Here is an 18,956-nt window from a genome sequence, read left to right on the forward strand (position 1 = left end):
GGTTTCCCCCTTGTGGCAATCCTTTCCATATTCCAGGGGCAACCTAAATGAATGTGTTTGCAATTACTTGTTATTTTTATTGAGCATCTGCAAGCAATTATGCTCCTTCGTATTAATGCTTTTGCTGGAATCCTGTAACTTTGTCTCCTATAGGTTTTAAATGGAAGATATGGATGCTTTTACTGTTGATATCCTGACAGGAATAAATATATGTAGCTTACTGTAAAATTTGCATGTCGTCATTGCATGTCTGTAGTATCAAAATCAGCTGTTTGATCAAGATAGGCAGCCTGAAGTTCATGTGAGTGTCTATCAAATGGGAATTATCAAACAAACTGCTGTTTTGCAGGTGTCCATATTTGCAGAAGTATTCGTTTATGTGGTTCAGCATAAGTTAGGCATTTTGTCTGACAAACTCAGACAGCTAGTATAAGTTAAGCATGTTTTATTCAGCAACAAGGAAAGGATATTAACAACTGCTCAGTTTCTTTATATAATGTTGCACAGATGTCCGATGGTGTTTCCATGAAATGCATACTTTCTTACTTGTTTGTCACTTACCAATGTGGAAAATGGCAGAGCTTATTTTTTTTCTGTTGGAATATGATATTGTGTCATAATTAAACACGCTTGTTTTGTTTTGTTTTTTTTGTTGTTTTTTTTTTCTTTAATTTTATGAGCCTTTCACAGTAAGTTAATGAATCCCTTCAGAATGCTGAATGACAAATCAGAATTCGTAGGTTCTGAAGTCCATTGTCTAAGCTAAAAATAAAGAAAAGTTCCATTTGGCAGTCTCTTTTGAAACAGTGAGATTAAATAATGACCTTGCAGACCCACCACTTATCATACCAAAAATCTATATAATGATTTTCTTTTCTTAGCCAACTGCTCTACTGTCCTCTTGAAGACAAACCATTATTTTTCCTTTGTAAAGCAACCCTTGCAGCATGACAGATAAAACATTGGGAGGTAATAATTTAAACATCAGCCTCCTGTTTCCTCAGAGGAAACAATATTCTTCCAAATACAGAAAGGTCTCATATCTGAGAGCTATCAGATATGAGAGACTTGCTTTATACAACAAGCTGGCAGGCACAAGATGCAAAAGTGAGACTGTGCAACCACTCTGAGTATCTGTTTATGGTCAGATAATGATTGGATAATGAAAACGGAATTAGTATCACGTAGCCAGCCTCTGGTCTACGCCAGCATCAGGAACCTGACAGGAGCAATGCAAGGTAATCCCCTCAGCCCATGGACAGACATTGCATTGTCCTTCACCACTAAGCAAGTATTGATTGCCACACAGGAGGGGGAAGGAGTGTTTGTGGATGTGCCGAGTTTATCCTTGTAATAATTCTTACCTGGATTCAGGAGACTAAATATAGTTTTCATTCTCATATATTGCTATAAGGCATACTGGACACCCAACAACAGGCTGAAGACACTTTCACCTGCTGAATTCAAATGCTAGGTAAAAACAAAGGCTGCAACTATTTTAAACCTTACCAGTGTGTTGTGTGTGTGTATATGACTGTGTGTGTGGGGGGGGGAGTATGCTCATGTGTGCATTCTTTAAGCTTAAGATAGCACAGAGGGACAGTAAAGAATACTTATTAGACATTACTGAACCTGATCAAAATGAAAATGTAACATAAAAGCTCTGCATAGCTAGTTTAACAAATGTAAAATTTCCATTTAGCTTTTCTTATTAACTCTAAATAGGAAGCAAGCTCAAACCACTTACTAGCACAAAATTTACTTTTAATTTTTCCTATTAATTTTGTGGGGGAAACAAATGCAAACAGGGTACCTGCATTCACTTATAGGTAATATGACACCTTTTGACACATTTCTCACTCTCTCTTTTTCTCTTCTCTTATTTTAATTGATGACTTGGTTCTGTATTTGGATTTCACAAATTTGAATGCAAAGAAACATTAGTGCTGCAAACCCCACTCACTGCATGTATCCAGATATATTGAGGTAAATACATCCCTAACCCATGCCCCTTTCTACCTACTCCTCAGTTTGTAATTTGGAGCAATTCCCTTATTTGTTTCATATTCTTATGAACAAAAGCAGTGCAGTGGCAAATCTTAAATATCATGCATAAAAAAGGTAGTTCTGGAAAGATGCATATTTTTTTTACAAGCAAGATCATATATATGCTCACACACACACACACACACACACACACACATACACACACACACACACACACACACACACACACACACACACACACACACCATACTTTGCAACTGACCCTGATTTTGCAGAATCGCCCTGATTTTGCTAGCCACCTGTAGCAGTATAAAAATTGCCTCTAGGTGATGGTCATTGTTAACGAGGCACCCAAACCCCCATGTACAAAATGAGAAAAACAGGACTGATACCAGTGCCCTGATTTTGCCTCATATTTTTTTTTGCCTTGTTATTTGTAAAATTGTTGATTTTCTTAAAAGTGACTGAGGATTACAGTTGGTAATGCCAGACACTAGAGTTTTACATTTCTTATTGTTCAGAAAATAGTAGTTCAGAAAGTAATGTATTCTTTGTCAAGTTAATTTCCATTCCTCAGAAATACCCTATAAGTAGAATAACTGAAAGGAGACATCTAGTTACAACCTGTAGTCTATACCTCTACTTATTTGTGAATGAAGAAGAGGAGAAGTCAGAGGACTACTCAGTAGAAGATAAGAGCTATTAAGACAACACCAAACTCTCAGATATCTCAGCTGAGCTAGTCTTTGAGCTAAGCAGGCCAGATACCTGAGCTGGTCATACTCCGAGGACCCCAGCTGTATCAAGTAGAAGTTTAGTGTGGGTTCTTCTGTGACTAATTATTGTGCAAGACTACATCCAAAGTATATCCTGCAAGCATGACTCTCAACCTTGTAACACAAGAAATCTGGATAAAGTCAAAAATAACTGGGGGCAAAGGTCCAAAATCAGATTTAAAATTCTGTGCTTGTAAACTTAGAAAGCTAACAGAATAATAGGCTTTGAATGGCGTGCATTTTCTAAAGGGTATGAAATCTGAAACTCAAATGTCTGTTATTATTTAGTGACTTCAGTCCTCAATGATTTGCCAGTAAACCACAGATTCTGTGAGGAACAGATGAAAAATATGAGCCGAAAAATTTAGACTTTCTGTGAAAAGCTGGGCAGTTGAAAGGTATGCCAGCAGCTACAGTGTAAAGCTACTCCACCCTACCTGCCCCTCCACTGGAGGTTTCTTACACTCTTCTAGTACCCACAAAAGCAACCAGAAGATATAGCAAGCAAATTGGATCCATGAAGACAGATTCTAAGGCTAGGCCCATAATAATGTTCTTCCCCTGAAATAAAAAAAAATAATAATGCAATGCTTAGTTCTAATTTTATTGTGCCTGTCTGACACCCTAATTTTATTATAAGGCAATATTGAAAGAAAAAGGCTAGTACTTTTAAGAGTATCATGTATAATTTTCTCGGAACGAGATTGTTGTCTGTTTTCTTTAGATAGGTATTTGTATTGTTTATTTGTGTTTTTGAGTTATCGTTTTGTTGTTATTATTTGAAAAAAGAAAATTGAAATAAAGAGATTTTGGAAAAAAGGGTATCACAACCTAAACCTTTTATACCAACAAATGTTTCAGCTGCTGCCTCCATATCTCGTCATGTTGTTAGAATAACAGCACACCTTATTTTTCAGTCTTATAAACCACTATGCTTTCCTATGTCTCTTCTCTTTACTGTATATTATTTATAATTACTGCATAAATCAAATCTATTTTTTAAAGGCGATAATGCTGAAGCATCCTTTATGTACACTGCTATATAATATTTGCAACCAAATAACTGTAATGCTGTACAAGTGTGGCAACAAAGAAGTAAGTAATGCATCACCTCAAACAAGCTAGCTTACATTTTTAAATGAAAGAGAAGCCAGTCCTAGTGCAAATTATGAATAGATATGGTAGTGCTTGCCATAAAATTCCTGATACAGACTGTAGGATGCAGCTTAACACCATTTTGGCTATAGATTTTCTCCATGTCCTTCAATTGTTTGCCAATCAGATTGCAGTTGTATCTCATTACTCATTTTGAAGCTTTTAGTCACCCAACATAAAAAAGCAAAACACTGAAGGTTCATCAGTCATTCTTAGAATCTTTGCAGAAAAGTCAAATTAAGTGTAGTTCACTGCGAGTGTTGTTGGTGGTTGCTTTGTTTCATATCTCCAATTGATTCTAAAGTGCTCAGTACTGCAGGAGTTCTTTTCTTTTCAGATGTCTTGTGTTACAATTAATGATCCCTGACCCCTGTGCTATCAACATGTGATATGTATCTGGCAGGGTGAAATTTTAGATTTGGAATGTCCTGTTGTGGGAGAAAGAACAACCAAGCTCCTACTTGCATTCAAAATGAAATAGTTGCATCATCTTAAGCTGTTTCTCTTGCTCTCTATATCCCATTTTTTATTCCTTCGTTGAAGGTTGTGCATTAGACCCAGCAAGCCAGCACGGAAAAATCTACTGCCAATCATTAGCGGACTGGAGTTCCGCTGTGGCAACCCCTAACCGGGAAAATCCGAAAGACAGTTATCAGGCTGCTTCTGTTAAATAAAGACAATTTCACTGCTGTTACATCCTCCTTAAGCATTTCAATTTGTTTTGCCTTTTTTTTTTTCATCTGAAGCATTTGCTTATTCATGACAACTGTTTGTATGATATTCATGCCATTTAACAGAAACCACAATAATCAGAGCCATTGTACCTGAAACCAAGAAAAAAACAGAAACCCAAAAAACATGAATAAATGACTAAAAAGTGTTTTAGCAGGAGAGATTGCATTCCCAAACCCATTCCACTCCCCATACTAACTACACTGTCACAAAACTGTGGGGAAAGACCAGTACCCATCTCTAGAATAACTTATGCAGCACGTTTGCGAAACTGCTGCAATAAAAAAGAAATACACAGGCAAATCAGGCAAAATCTATCTTAATTGTGAAAAACATTAAAGACATAACAGTAAAAATAACACAAAAATCTGTCAAAAATGGTCAAATAATAATATCAAAAATATACTCAATACTGAACCAGAAAATCATTGCAAACAATGATGGCAAAATTAAATTTATTTATTTATTTAATAAATAAAAAATACTCAATACTGAACCAGAAAATCATTGCAAACAATGACAGCAAAATGTAATCTCGACAATCCTACTTCAGTTAAACTACATGCAATAGTACTGTCATCAGCTTACTATGTGCTGCTTTCTTATTATATTATGGTATTAAAGAGCTAATACAAAACCTTATAGAACTACTAGATAAGTCTTGTTGTAGCTATGTTTTTGCAGTTCCTAGCTTGATAGAATGCATAATTCCCATTGGGTTTGTAAGCTAGCTACAATAGAAAATTACCCCTTCTAGAATATACTAAGGCTGTGCATAACAGATTTCTATCAGCACATAATTATCTAATTTCATTGCATTTCCTGTATCTTTTATTTTGGTAAACATATATACTGAAGTACTTAAAACATGACGCCTATTGTCCTTTTTATTATAAAGTATAACAGTTCTTCACTAGGTTTATTGTGCTGTAAAGGTTATCCATGCTGAATCCAAACTCTAATTAAAACTGATATAGATCTTTCTGTTGTCAGATAATACAGTTTTGATGACAATGTCTTGTAGTAATGCAGCCAGCTCTTAACAGAATCATTATTTAAATCATCCTTCATAACACTACATGGTATATTTACTGTAAATAATTTGCACTTCCTGTAAAGGTAGGGCATCCCAACAGTAGTGAAAAACTACTGGAACCCCGCTGTATTTCCAGTTACCTAAGATGAGCAAGTCACTTAGTCAAGAAGGTTACATCTGTAGGACACCAAGTGCACCAACTGGCAGTTTCAGTGTGTATGTGTGTGTGTATTTTCTTGAGAATGCATACTTTAAGTAGAATATCTCCTGTAATTACACTATTAACCTAGCCACTACCTTGCAGAAGGCGCATTTAAGGCTCCATATATTCTGCTAGCAATCTCAGTAGTATCCAGATAACAGAGCAGGCAAACTGGGAAAAACAGAACCAGATTCTAAGTGCCTTAAAAAAGTTTTGATAACATGCTCATAACATCACAAGTAACCCTAGACCAGGGGTTTCAAACAAGTGACACATGGGCCGCATGTGATCCACAGAATAGTTTTGTGTTGCCCACGATTACTTGCTTTCAGTATCCGGTTTGATTCTTGGCTGGGGTGTCTTCTCAGAAACACTTTTTCTCATCATCCACACCCTATCTCCCCACATAAGCACCCAATGATTGTACTATCCTTTGACAACCATCTTTTAACCCCTCTTTCCAAGTACTGGCACATCGATTTGCAGCATTCCTTTTTTCAGCTTATTGTAGTTTGCCTCAAGTGGTAGCAGTATTAACAAAGGTACTTTTAATCCTTTGTATTAAACATTCATTCACCAACTGCTTCTAAATTAGATGTGTCCACACATAAAATTGCTTCCATGATTTGGCGAGCTGCAAGAAACAATGCTGTGGTATGTACTTCACGTATCGGTTCCGGAGGGATATAGAAAAGTGCGAGTCTATAGGGACCGAGAGCAGGGATGTATGTCCAGAGCTAAGAAATGCAACACTAAAGTGCTTTAAAGAAGGCATTAGCAGAAAGAGCCTACGATCAGGCTGTCTTTTGGAAGCAGGCAACAGTTGATAGGAGAGCTGTGTTTGTCTTTATTCTATATAGCAGTCTGGAGCTGCTCAATGCTTTTTCCAGGTATTCTTTAGGGTATAAATAGCATAGTTTCCATATTGTAAAAGACTGCTTCCTTGGTGATACAGTAGCTGACAGGAACATATCTGGAACTAGGGATATGTTACCTCCACCCCAATCATTCAGAAGGAACACAGTCGCTAAACACTCATAGATGGTCACCAGTAGTTCAGGGGTTTGATCTTATGGCTGCCTCTCCTTTTGCCATTTTAAAGCTTTATCATTTTCTAATTTTATAATATCTGACATGAAATAAATTGTTTACATGGAATGATGCACTGTGGGGACACCTACCTAATTTTGCAGTGGCGGATTTAGGCCTTGGTGCAGGGACAGTTGCCCCCTCCCTTTTAAAACTCTAGTTTTCCTTGAAATCAGAAAATGTTCCACAAAAGCAGCACATTTTCCATTTCAACCTCAGCTCATTTTTTTTTTCATTTAAGTTGAGTGCAATCATGCTCAGAGATGCAGTTGAAGATGCCAGTCAGGTGACCTGATCCTAAAATTCTGAATGGCTCCTATAACTAGATTTCAAATCCTGTTTCAGGAGGCACTTACAGAGGAAGCAGAAAGGAACTTGTCAAGTGTCAGGGAGAATGGTGAAATAAAATGAGAGAAAAAATCTTATATAATAAAAAATTGCAGGAATTACTAATTTAGAAGAACTACTTGAAGTAGCTCCAGACTGGTAGTGTAGCCAAAGTCAAGTGTATTCGATCTTAGTCAGTGTGTGAAGTTACAGTAGTTGTTGGGAGTATGAGGTAACTTTTTTTTATTTTTTGGTACTCAGAAACAAGTCTTACTGCAGTACTCAGTTGGAAAATGTATTGCCATAGCCATCCACAGTTGAGAGAATACCATGTTTGGTAGTACTTTTCCTTTCAACCCACGTTTTATTTTTTAAATCTTTGTAAAATTAAAGCATGAAAGTATTAAAAGGAAAATGTACCACCAAATAAGGAAAACTCTCAGCTATGTACTGCTTGCAGTACATTCTTGACGGTACATTTTCCGATAAACACTATACAGTATTTTTAGGTTACAATTTATCCTTCTTCATACATTTTTTAAATACATTTCTCCACTATATTCTAATATTGTCTAAGCAGGTTTATTTCATGGCTTTAAGAATGTTATGTTTATATGTATTGCATGTTTTACTTATTATTTTGTGGTCATAAGCATTTTTAATTGTACAATTTTATGTTTTATTTAAATAAGGCCTTTATTGTACTACTACTACATATTCCCCCGGATTCACGAATCCTCTGTGTAAGACTAAATAAGTCTTACTCGGAGGCTGCAGTTGAATGGTATGACATCAGCGTGCCATGAATATTCATGAGGGCACGCTGACTCAACTGCAAGTCTAACACGGTCCATGCAGGAAAGCAGGGGGTGTGTCCGACTGCCAAGCAGTCTAAAGGTCCACGCCCCTGCAAGTGTCCGAAATGCCAAATGTCAACACACAAGAGCGTGTCCACTCAAATGTCCATGTACCCAACACCACACTCCCTGACATTGTAAACTCCCAGCACAGTTATAAAAAGTAAAACATTTAATTTTTTTTTCTAATTCCCGATATAGCTGCCCGTATTTGCGCGTGTGTGCACAGGTGTGCCCATTGCTTAGCTGCAATTAGCAATCCCGACATGGAAGAGCATAAGAAGGAATGTTTATGCAAATTACGCCAAATAGCAATAGCGTAATGGTAGAGCGTTTGCACAAAGAGGAGGCATTCACGTTTCGATTCCCACCACTCTCCTTTCTATTTATGTTCTAAATTAGTATATGAAATAATTCCTGACATATATGTTTAAAATTTTACTAAAAAGCATTGAAATGGCCTATGTATCAGTGAACAAAATATATATTTATAAAGGATCCTGACATATAATTGCCCTCAGGTAAGCAGCGCTTTACCCAGCGCAATAAAGTTGCCCGCAGTTAAGCAGCGCTTTACCCAGTGCAATATAGTTGCCCATAGCTAAGTAGCGCTTTACCCAGCGCAATAAGTTAGCGCGGAGGTGCGCACCGCACCAACCAGCACACCGTAGGGCAACGTGGAGCAATGTAGAACAAAGTTGCTTAAACACAGCCACACCCCCTAGCCTGTCTGGACAGTAGTAAAATAAAATGTAATGACAAGGTTCGAACCCAGGACTCTGTGCACCATAATCAAAGTACTGAACCACTAAGCCATGACAGGTTAGGATAAACAGCCACTGTTAACATACATATACTTATAAATGGTAGATTAACCATTACTAAGCAGGTCTGCAGTCAGCCGAGAATTTTCAAAAATGGCCAATCACAAAAAAAGTGTGGGAAATGTGACATATTTAAGCCCCATAGGCGGGAATACTCACCATAACTGATTGTAGCGCCCATCTGCAGTTAGAATGGCTGGCACTAGAGAGACTACACGCTTCCGAGCGCAACGTTGGGGCATCGAGGAATCAAAATACATAGTTTGGCTCCTTGTCCACCGTCATGAGTCAAGACTCCTGCAGGGCCGGTTCCAAGGGACGGAGTACAAGGCAGAGGCTTGGAACCGGTTAGCTCATGAGCTCACCAGTGTCACAGGCATTCCTCGGACTGGTGAACAGGTCCATCACCACCATGCAGACCTGAAGAGACGGAAGCAGGACCTACTGAACCAATGGATACAGGAGGCCCGTGGGATGCAAGATGCCCCACAACTGAGTAGGTAGTCATGGAATGCAGTATGTAAGAAATGATAATTGATTCTGTATAATGGATAGATATGTCTCAATATCCCTTCATTTACTTCACAGCTGCAGGTGTCCATGTTGCGAATCAGCAAGCCTATGCAGATAGGCTGCTAAGGCTGCGCCACCAGGCAGGTTAGTGATTATTCTGCATGTATTGTTATATAAAATAAGTGAGAGAGCCTGAAAGAAGGTGTTGTAGCCCAATAATACAGCCATAAAATGCCCTGAATAAGTCCTCTGCATGTACTGTTATATAAAATAAGTCAGAGAGCCAGAAAAAGAGTGTAGTAACCCATTAAGAAAGGTAAAATATGTCCGGAATAATATCTCTGCAGGTACTGTCATATAAAATAAGTGAGCGAGCCTGAAAAAGAGTCTTCTAACTTATTAATAAAGTTATAATATGTCTTGAATATGTCTTCCATATGCCCTGTAATATCAAATAAAGGAGAGATCCTGTGGAAAAGTGTGTAATGTAATTAATAAAGGTATAAAACCTGGAGTGTGTCTGTGTCACTTACATTGAAATGTTGTTGTACCCTTGCATTATACAAATAGTACTGTTTTAATAAGTGCTGGCAACCCACAGTTGGGCAGTCCCATCTAAAGTGGTTGATGGAAGTGCTAGTAGCTGTGAAGCATATATGCAGTCCTCAACAGTCAGTTACTGGCTGGCATGCATAAGTAAATCTGGCACACGAGTAACTCGTTAATTTGTTCCCCAGAAATGTGAGTGTGCTACATGAAATGCAGGGTTCTGTACAAATTGAACTGAAAATGTCATGTGAACACATCCAGATATGTAGATAAAGAAATATAAATAAAATCAATAAATATGTAGCAGTAACATCTGCATCTTGGACAGTTAGTATGTCAGATATAGGTTAAGTATATAATGAACTAGCCAAACCCATTACACAACCTAATGCATGTTGGCAAGTGTAATGATACATGTAGGGGATATACACCTGCAGTCACTAGGAATGTAGTGTAGACTAACAATACTTATAAGATGCTAATTGAGATTTCTTTCTACACACTACTGTATGTGCATAAACCATGCAATTCCACACCTCAATGGGTATGTGTAATCTCAAAACATTTGTTGGGACATATGTTCTATTGTCATATAAATATCTGCATTCACTTTGATGCATGTGCCCTGTTCAAACACCACAATCATGGTGGCCTGTTGCTACCAATCATCCCTGCATGCTGTTGGAATGTCCACTGCCGTTCAATATATGCATGTGTTATGCTTGCTGTTCAACTGTTGGAACCTTGGTGTGTTGGGTTAATGGGAATATTACTGCATGCTGTTACAACTAATTTGGAATGCTGTTGTTTATGTTGTAATTAAACACACCTAATCACAGAACGTATGGGAAGGCCAGTCCCAGCAGACCCACCTGTCCCTCCTCAGCTGGCGAGTGCACCTGGCACCAGCAGGTCCGGTGCCCAGCCCGGGCTGCCCTCCTCCGTTGGTCCTGTGCCACCTTCGGGTGGAAGCGCTGCAGGGGATGGGGCTCATCCCCCCCGTGCAAGCATGGGTGGAGAAGGCCACCTGTCACCCTTCGAAGGATCCAGGTTGTGGTGCGTAAGGAGATCCAGCGTTTAGTCACTGATCCCCTATGCCAGCTCGAGGTGAGAGTGGCGCATCTCATGGGTGAGCCTGCCCATCCTACGCAGCCCCCAGCACAGCCACCTCTGGGCTGTGAAGGTGCAGTGGTGACTGCCCATGGGTGAGGATCTCAGTTCCACTGTTACCATCTGTGGGCTCATGGGCTTGCGATTTCCAAACATCCGTCCCCGTCAATTGCGTTCACCCACCCCATGTGTCATACACTACCCCTGTATGCATCTTGTTTGTCTTGTCTGTTTACCTCCCCAACCTACCTCCACAAATATACCTACTTCCTCTATCTCACTTTCCACTCTCACCTGAAAAAAAAAATAGGGGGCAATCTGTACCCACAAAAAAAAATTACGCCCCATACATAGCTGGACATGTAAACTGATAATTATAATTGGCAGTACAACATACTTTGTTGTCCTCACCCCTCTCTCAGGGGTGGAAGGTTTTAAATTTTACTCCAAATTTATTGCATATGCGCAGCTGTTGCTGGTAAAGAAATGGGCAGCTATGGACCTTCGCTACACCTGTCCTGCAAATCCCGAGCTTGTTTTCCTACTGTCTTTCCCTCTTTGTGCCCCGTTTTTCACCACTTTCCTATCTCCCCATTTTCTTTTCTTTCAAAGAAATTAGCGTGGGGGTTAGCAGTAGTAAGCACTTTTAAGCAGTAGTAAGTGGGTTTAAGCGAGTGTGTGCATGTGTGTGCTTAGCTAAGCATCGCTAAGTATCGCGCAAACATGCGCAAACCCGCTTACAACTGCTTAAAAGTGCCTTAGTCACTCTATGTCAGGGCCCTTGTTCTGCTCAGCAGCAAAATGAAACACCTCTGTCAGTCTCAAACCCCAGACCTTGGACACACTAGACTGCATGAAGTACCACTAAGCCACAGCAAATATATAATAACACTTTGTGTACTGTGTATTTTTTATAGCTAGCTTCACTGTGTGTGAGGTATTAACTGGAAATTGTCCACTCTTATTAAGCATCTGTTGGGTTGTTTGTTTATGATAACTTGTTGCAGTTAAACTCTTTTTTCTAGTGGCTCCTTTAGCTGTTTAAAACTTTAATTTAAAGGCTCACTGCTGCTTTTCAGCTGTGAGTAACATTTCTGCAATTTGTTCCAAGTAGTGGGGATATTTGTAGCATTTCCATATTCAGGCTTGTATTTGGGCCTAGTGTTTGTGGAGGCTGTGTGTCTGAGCACATAATTCAGGGACATCTTGTTTTAGCCAAAGCCATCAGGCATTTCAGTGAGAGAGAATTGTTTGAGGTCATTGGCTGACTGAGGTCTCTTGGACTACAGCTTAGACTAAGAACCTCATTGGTTCTTTTCAGATTTCTTTCTTAAAAGCTGTCTCAGGTTTCAACTTTCTGTTACCTAAGAAGCTCAGTTGTGAGTGTTCAGCCATTTTACAGTGAGCTAATTGAAGGAAGGACACTCAGCAAACTCGGAGCTACAATATATAACATTACGTATCCTGTTTTTGTTTATTTTGTTCTTTATTTCTTTGTTGTTTATAGCACTTTGTGTACTGTGTATTTTTTCTAGCTAGTTTCACTGTGTGTGAGGTATTAACTGGAAATTGTCCACTCTTATTAAGCATCTGTTGGGTTGTTTGTTTATGATAACTTGTTGCAGTTAAACTCTTTTTTTCTAGTGGCTCCTTTAGCTGTTTAAAACTTTCATTTAAAGGCTCACTGCTGCTTTTCAGCTGTGAGTAACATTTCTGCAGTTTTTTTCCCACCCTCCCTTCCTGTTGGTATAGTGTTTTTATAGTTGGTGGCTTTGCAGTTGCCCGCCCCTAGTGTAAATTTGATCTGGGACCCTCCTCCCAGTCTAGTGTCATTACCTCATTCTACCCAGTACAGGGGGAGCATTTGAGAAGGCCAATCAGCTTAGTTTCTGCTACTCCCTTCTCTCTTTCCTTTCTCTCTTTCCAAAAAAAAAAATGTATCTGCTTTTACTGTATTTGTGTTTTTTCCTACGTTATTTTGCTTTTGCGTCATCTTAAAAGTACTCAATTGTATTTATTACTGCTTGGTGTAACTCAATCTAAGCCTTTTAATTTAAGCACCTGGGCTTCAGACCAGTTTTACATTAGGAAGGTTTGTGGTCTGCACTGTAGTGGCAGAACAGGTAGCTTACATCCTTCTAAGTTGGGAACTGCTGATTGAGGGCTCAGTGTCTGTTATTCTAAAAGTGTATTAATTCTGGTTTAAGCACTTGGGCTTGAGGCCAGTTATTTTACATTAAGAGGGTTCGTGTTCTGCACTCTTGTGGGAGGAGAGGCTGGACTCTGTCCTTCTGAGCTGGGAATTTGTGGTTAAAGCTTATAGTGCCTGCATATTTGAACTGCTTCTTACTGAAATTGGTACACCTCATTTGCTGTAGCATAGACTAGATCCAGGCCTGCTGAATCTAGCTTTGTTTGTATAACTTGAGCACTAATCCAGGCATTCTTTAAAGTATTCAGTTGTATTTATTACTGTTGGTAGTAACTTGATTAAAGTGTAGCTATCATTTCTAAGTCTTTTGGATTAAGCACTTGGGCTTCAGACCAGTTGTTTTACATTAGGAAGGTTTGTGGCCTGCACTGTGGTGGCAGGACAGGTAGCTTACATCCTTCTAAGTTGGGAACTGCTGATTGAGAGCTCAGTGTCTGTTATTCTAAAATTGTATTAGTTCTGGTTTAAGCACTTGGGCTTCAGGCCAGTTATTTTACATTAAGAAGGATTGCGGTCTGCACTCTTGAGGGAGGAGAGGCTGGACTCTGCCCTTCTGAGCAGGGAATTTCTGGTTAAAGGCTTATAGTGCCTGCATATTCTAACTGTTTCTTACTGAAATTGGCACACCTTGTTTGCTGTAGCATAGACTAGATCCAGGCCTGCTGAATCTAGCTTTATTTGTATGCTTGTTGTTTGTTTATTTCCCTGAAATGCTAATTCCACCTAAAATGTGGCCTTTTAGCACTTCTGTGGATCCCTAGTGATATCTACATTGCTTACTGTACTTATTTCCTTGTTTCACTTGAAAGAAAGTTACTGTTTGTTGTTTTTGCATTTAAGTTACCTGTAACACATTGCATTTAAGTTACCTGGCACTTGCTCACTAAAGCAATTATATAAGTCAGCTCTAAAAAATTAAAAGCACTACACCCTCACAAACTCCCCTTGAGTACCTTGTTCCCCACTGGCCCTTTTTTTCAATTATAAAGGAATTCCCAATACTATTCTAGCATGTCCAAAGGTCAGTTGTCAATCTCCTCTCCGGTCCAGCTGGTGAATCTGGGAATCTTGAGGCAATGTTACAACTGCCTCATGTACACAGACAACCCTCTCCTCCTCCCAACAAATTCCAACACATGTGAGAGATGCAACCATATAGCCAAAATGGAGGCTAAGCTCTCTCAACTCAGTAATGGCGTAACCAGTCAGGAGGAGAAGGAAACCACACTCACTACAATTCCAGTTTCACATAGACCTACCACGACAACAAACCAAACAGATAAACACACAAAAACATACTCGGAGGCTCTAAATAAAAATCTGCCTAAGCAGCAGAGACCTCCAAAGCAGACACCCAAGCAACCGCTACCCCAAAACAAAACACGTGCAACACATAGCTCACAAAGCCAGTGTGCCGAACAGTCACAGCCCTTAAGGCTAAACAACACACCTGATACACTTGTAATAGGTGACTCTATCGTCAGGCATACTGACGCCGCCACCAGGCTGAACAAGGAGAAGGTCACGGTGAGCTGCCTGTCGGGCTAGGATCCGCCACATAACACAAGCACTCAGGTCACTCCAAGGCAAGTACAAATATGACTCAGTCATTGTCCATGCTGGTGTGAATGACCTGAGACATACCTCCCTGGACTACATTGAAAGAGACATAGAGGAGCTCTCTGAGCATGTAGCCCAGGCCGGTATGACCCTGACCTTGAGTAGCATCTTACCCTCACCAAGAATGATGCCACAATATGAAGACAAGATGATCAATTTCAACAATTGGCTTAAGTGTTGGTGTCATTCAAAGGGGATCCAATGCCTGTCAGCCTGGGATGACATGCTCGACAAGCCACAATGCTTCACTAGGGACGGCTTGCACCTGTAACCCCTGGGCTTTCGGATATTGGCAAAGGCTCTTGCTACCCCCATAGTGGCTTTTTTAGGCAAGGCTCAAAAGACAAACCCAACTCCATAGGTATCACAAGGGATAAGAAACTAAGAGTAATGCTACTCAACGCCAGAAGTCTAAACCTCAAGATGCACACACTCGAAACTCTCCTTAGCATGAAGAACATCGATATCTGTGCAGTAACAGAAACCTGGTTCAAGGCTCCTGAGAGCACCCCAGCACTACCAGGTTATACCTCATACCATGCTTTTCGGCCCCAAAACTTGGGCCGAAACACAAAAGGAGGGGGAGTATCAATATTCGTCAAAGATACCCACACCTCCAGGTTGGTGGCACAGCAAGAAGCATCAGAGACTATCCATGTGCAACTAACTGTGGGTAAAACTGCCTTCCAGTTTATAGCCTGCTACAGACCACCCTCCCAAACACAGGAACCCCACTTGGCCTTCCTGAGAATACTGGAAAATATGATGGTCTCTCCAAACACCATCATATTGGGTGACTTCAACTACCCAAACATAGACTGGGAGCATTACTGTAGCTCCAACACCCTAGCCCAAAGGTTCCTAGAATTTATAAACTCAAATGCTATGGAACAACTTGTTACCACTCCCACAAGAGGGGAAAACATACTGGACCTGATCATCACCAACATGGGGACACTATGCTCCAGACCAAAAGTGTATCTCTCACTGGTAAGATCAGACCATAAACTAATCTCACTGGATATTCACATCCCGACCCCACCCCCTGCCCAGAAAACCACAGTGAAAAACTTCTCTAAAGCAAATTTCACATGCCTCAAAACCGAGTCAAAATCCTTCAAAGCCCCTGGGCCTGTGGAAAATACGGCCCAGACCGCAGAATCCTTTATAAATGCATTCTATGAACACCTTCAGGAATGCATGGATCATGCAATCCCAAATAAAACCAAGACCCAATCCTCCAAAGGCAGACGTCCTGTCTGGTGGACCCCAGCCATAAATAAACTATACAATAGAAGGAGGAAGCTACTACATGATAGAGCAAAATCCCAAAAAGGGAAAGCATCTCTGATCAGTATTAGCAAAAAACTACGGGCACTCATAAAATCGTCTAAGGCCAGCTTCGAGAGAAAAATTGCACAGGCCACTAAGGATAATCACAAGGCTTTCTTTAGTTATGTTAGGAACCTGGGTGGGAATTCCCAGATATGCAGAATTAGTCCAAAATGACAAAAAATACACCAAGCCCACAGACATTGGCAACATCCTAGCTGACAGGTTCAGTGCAAACTTCTCCCCCCTCTCCCCACCAAAAGGGCAAATATCTATCCCAACAGAGTGCTGCCCCTCTGACATCTCAGATGCTCAGGTAAGAGCCGCCCTCTCCAAAGCAAAAAACACAGCATCAATGGGACCAGATGGTGTCCCAGGCTGCGTCCTACATGAACTCCAAGAAGAGCTAAACCCAAACATAAAACTACTGTTCAATCTTAGCCTTACTACAGGATATGTACCCAAAGAGTGGCGTACAGCAACAGTGGTCCCTCTCCACAAAGGTGGTGCCTCAACGGATCCTGGAAACTATCGCCCATAAGCCTGACTAGCTTGCTCTGCAAAGCTATGGAAAGGATCATCATGGACCTCATAAATAAAGATATTGGGGACCTACAGACACTGGACCCTACCCAGTTTGGCTTTGTTAAGGGCAGATCCTGCCTCTTAAACCTGGTTGATTTCTTTGAAACAGTCACCAAGGCCATTGACGAGGGGAAGGTGGTCCACACAGCCTACCTGGACCTCGCAAAAGCCTTCGATACAATACCCCACTCGGGCATTATAGATAAGCTAACCAGCTTAAATATAAACCCCTATGTCACTAGATGGGTTGCAAACTGGCTCAAGGACAGAACCCACATGGTTAGAATTGCTGGAGCCATGTCAGACTCCAAACCAGTTACAAGTGGTGTCCCACAGGGCTCAGTCCTGGGACCTCTCTTGTTCGGTATATATTTCTCGGCGGTACAGCCAACACGGAAGGACTGTGGCTGACCAAGTTCGCAGATGACTGTAAACTGGGCACCATAATCAACTCTCCAGCCGACACAAGCATCCTCCAAAAGGGCCTCATAGAAACCAACAACTGGTGCCAGAGCCATGGCCTCAAGCTAAACGCCAAAAAGTGTATAGTCATCCCCTTTGGCAAAAACAAAGTGCCCACAAATTACCACATAGGTGGTAATCCATTAAGTACAGAAGAAGTCATTAGGGACCTGGGGACCCAAGTTGATAGCAATCTCTCATTTGACAACCACGTGGCCAAAGTGGTTAGAAAAACATTTTATATAGCCCACCTAATCATGAAGGGATTCAAATCTAGATCAGGGGAGTTCATCGTACCTCTTTACTCATCCCTCATCAGGCCCATAATTGAGTACAATGCCCCTTTTGGGATGTACCTTACCAGACACCTGCAGCAACTGGAAAGACCCCAAAAGTACCTCACCAAGAGGATCAAAGGGCTCAAACAGATGCCATATGCTGCCCGGTTAAAGAAACTCCAGCCCTACACAGTGGCATACCGCCTGCTCAGAGGCGATCTGTGCCTGATGTATAAAGCCATGTCCAACCCGGAATTAATGGACATGCTGCACCTCAGAAAATCCAAATCCCATCGAGCTACGCGCTCGAGAGACTTGAACCTCAGCACTGAAATAAATTGGACATGCTGGAGGGACAGTTTCATAACCCAGAGGCTCCCTTCACTCTGGAATAAAATCCCAGTCCAGGTTAGGCAGAGTCCCACATTGACTCTCTTCAAGAGGAATCTTGATGAGTGGATGGGAGATCATAGGTTTACCCCGGCTATCACTTCTGTGTCACTGTTAGACAGAGGCACAGTATACTAACCTCAAAAAAAGGCATAGCAAAATTAATTTAAAATGGGTGGCGAAAGCCAAACACACTCTGGCTAGGCTTATAAATGCCCTAGGGCAGATAGCCTAGTATGAACCTATGAACCTATGAACATGGTGCTGAAATAAATATATCATGCATTACAATGAGGGAATGTAAAGGGAAAATAGGAATGCCATAACATAAATCTTGTTCTGTGGGTCTTTACCAGCAGTTGTTGTGGAATTGCATGACATGACTGTGAAAAGAGAACCAGCCATTCTAGCAGGGAATAATGTTACAGTAGCACCTTACAAACACCACACAGTATCAGACCAGGATAAACACTGGCATAGTTAAATAGGGCAGAGGCCAGACTTCCCAACTGTGACTGCTTTACAGGGATGTCCCTGATTCATAAACAAATGTTAGCTGTGCCCCTCTGAATCACTCTGAAAAATACTAACATTAGGCAGAAAAGTGAGGAATCACACTTAATGAATAATGTCAATAAGTGAGAGTAGACACTGCTTGCACGTCAGGAAAGGTGTAGTAATACATATGCTCCGATTCCCTCGAAGTCTCAACTGAAATATGTCTGTAATATATTACAGGTGTATCTCACTTATATGTACCTTTCCCTGAGGCTGTTCAAATATATACCTGAGAGTATCTGAGGCCTGGCAGAGGCATAAACACACAGGCATATCAGCATTTCTGCTGTTACACACTCTGCAAATAGCTTTGGAAGGAGTTCCACAAGCATGGCCTTATGT

The sequence above is a fragment of the Protopterus annectens genome, chromosome 13.part0 (assembly GCF_019279795.1).
Source record: "Protopterus annectens isolate FY-2018-M chromosome 13.part0, PAN1.0, whole genome shotgun sequence".
Taxonomy (NCBI): domain Eukaryota; kingdom Metazoa; phylum Chordata; order Ceratodontiformes; family Protopteridae; genus Protopterus; species Protopterus annectens.